Below are 3,131 nucleotides of genomic sequence, written 5' to 3'. Positions count from 1 at the left end.
TTCGGGTATTGTCCCATACTTCTTGGGGAGCGGATAGGCGCACTCTCCTTGCTTTACATTCCTCTCTCGTCCTGTCTAAGCTCGATTGTGGTTGCCCTGCTTACTCGTCTGCTTCTCCTTCTACTCTTCGCCGTCTTGATGCTTTGCACCATACTGGGTTGTGCCCCAGTTCTGGTGCCTTTCGTTCGACTCCCGTCCTTAGCTTGTATGTTGACGCTGGCTTCCTGTCTCTCTAGGACCGCCGTGATCGCTACTGTCTTCGCTATCTTGCGCGATCCTTACATCCTTCCTCTCGCCTCTGTCGTGCTTTAACTTTTACCCCTCCTGCGGTTCCTGTTCCTCTTCCCCACCTCCCTCTTTCTGTCCGGTTATCTCGCTTACAGGATTCTCTTTTCGTTCGTATTTCTAATGTTTCTCCTCGTGTTGTTCCTTCTTTGCCCCCGTGGAGAGTCCCTCTTCCGCGGTTTTGTATATCCTTGACCCGTATCACTAAAGCTTTTACCCCTCCTACAGTTCTAAAATGCCTTTTCCTTGAGCACTTTTCTTCTCACTATCGCTCCGTTTCTGTCTTCACCGAAGGGTCTAAGTCTGCGGACGGTGTTGGCTACTCTGTTGTTTTTCCTGATCGCACTTATATGTGTTGCTTACCTCCGGAGACTAGCATCTTCACAGCGGAGCTTTATGCTATTCTCTATGCTCTTCGTCTCCTGCTTTCTCGTTGTCAGTCTTCCTTTGTAGTTGTTGTTGACTCTTGTAGTGCCCTCATGGCTCTCAGGTCCTTTAATCCGGTTCATCCAGTAATTGTCGAGATCCAGCATTGGCTGTTTCTTGTTCACAGTAAATTTAAGTCGGTTGAGTTTTGTTGGGTTCGCAGCTATATTGGTGTGTCTCTATATGAGCGTGCGGATGCTGCCGCCAAGGAAGCTGTCTGCTCTTGTCCCATCTCTCGTAAAGGTATTCCATATTCTGACTTTTACCCGTTTATTCATTCCTCCATCCTTACCCGTTGGCAGGCTTCTTGGTCATCTGTTACTGGTAACAAACTACATACTCTTGAATGTTGTGTTTCCTCGTGGCCGTCCTCCTACCACCGTAACCGGCGATGGGAAACAGCTCTGGCGAGGTTGCGTATTGGCCATACTCGCTTAACCCATGGTCACTTGATGGAGCGCCGCCCTGCTCCTTATTGTCCTAATTGCATTGTCCCTCTTACGGTCGTGCATGTCCTTCTTGAATGTCCTGACTTCCAGGACGAGCATGTGTCTTGTTTCCCGACTGTCCCCCACAGTCACTTGTCCCTCAATAGAATTCTTGGTGACTCGGATACTTTTGATATCGTTCGCCTTATGCGTTTTTGTTCTCGTATTGGCATCCTTGGTGATATTTAGCGCCCTCTGATTATCCCGCACATCTGATGGTGCTACATAGCCTTCCCGGTTTGGTGCCTTCTTTTGATAATTACTTCCGTGTAGTAAATTATAAACCTCCCCAATTTTGTGAAGCTGTAATTTTATTGCTGGTAAAAAAAACTATACAGTCAATTAGCAAATGAATAAACCATACTGTCCACTCAAAATAATGAAATATAATAATTGAAGATAATAAACCGCAGGTAGAGTTTCCTCACATTAATTTGATTCTTTGAACCGGGATCCATGTTTCTAGTCCACAAATAGGAACTAGTGCAATCAAACAATAATTAACCAAACAAATAAATATCCTGTCGAAGCAGACGGCTAAAAAACATGAGCTAGTAGCCTAGCCTCATTAAAGCTCAGTGAATCAGTACACACACAGTAGAGTTGGCGAAAATAAATGTCTAGCATTATTATTGTTCCAAACTGTACAGTAATATAAGGAACCAAATTACTCGCAATGCAAAAAATTCTGAGTAGAATATATCACTAAAATTAGTGCTACGCTTATGTGGAATTTATCCACCAATTTCGTGTATTGTTTTGACTGTGGAGTGTTGAAACATAAATTAAATCCAACCAAATTGTGGCTTCGTTTCCACGGAGTGTATCCACTAAATTTGTGATGCTCTCGTATTCTTGAGGATATCCTCACAATGCATCCAAAATTTGCCAGTGCAGGCTACTGAACATGCATATGGCCCTGTATGACTAACCATCCTGCGAGATGAGGACTTTTATTATCACTGCTACCTTACTCACTCTAGGGTCCACGATGATCTCATAATGTATCCAGAGTCTGCCAGTGCAAACTTCTTTTTCACATGCCTCTATGACTAACCATCCTGTGTGATGGGGATGTTTACCATCACTTAGCTAGTTTTTTGACACACATTGTACTCCCTTTCATATAGTCTAGGGTAGCTGCACTAATGCAGATGTACTTATATATGTTAATAAACAAAAAAATTCCAAACAGTCACTAATAAATTAATAACATCAAATTGAATAACAGTGAATGAGAATACTGCTGCTAAATTAGTCTTAACGAACCTGATATTCAAAGTTGCAATTGTAGGACATAGTCAAGTACCTAGACAACTTGCGACTATACTTGAAGTTGAGGTACGAATATTCAGGTCACCAGAAGCTAAGGCTCATAATTTCTATAATAACTCAATTTTAACAGCAGCTCTTGATTGGTCTCATCATTTAACAATTATATACCTAGATTACAATTATATACACCCCATCACGCTCCTTTAAAGCAAACAAGTCAACTGTCGTGTTTACTTTTATAGAACCAAGCCAAAAGAACGGAAAATAATTGTTGGTGAGTGAGTACTAAGTTGTATACACGTACAGCTAACAATATCAATTATGCTCTCCGGAGAAGAGTGCGTCTGGGGGCCACCTATATCCTCGGTACTGCTCGTCAATCCCATGAGAACTTATCTCCAGACGGAGTACACCTCTCATGAAGAACTCAATATATGTGGCTAATACAATAATTAACACAATCAAATATCACTATTGTTATCAAATATCTTATTGTGTATTGTTTCTCTCGGAGTTTGTGTCTTGTGTCTCCCCCTCACTGTTTGTGTCTTGTGTTTCCCCCTCACTGTTTGTGTCTTGTGTTTCCCTCACTGTTTGTGTCTTGCGTTTCCCTCACTGTTTGTGTCTTGTTTCCCTCACTGTTTGTGTCTTGTGTTT

This window comes from Procambarus clarkii, chromosome 49, assembly GCF_040958095.1.
Source record: "Procambarus clarkii isolate CNS0578487 chromosome 49, FALCON_Pclarkii_2.0, whole genome shotgun sequence".
NCBI lineage: Eukaryota > Metazoa > Arthropoda > Malacostraca > Decapoda > Cambaridae > Procambarus > Procambarus clarkii.
Note: the sequence above shows the minus strand (reverse complement) of the source record.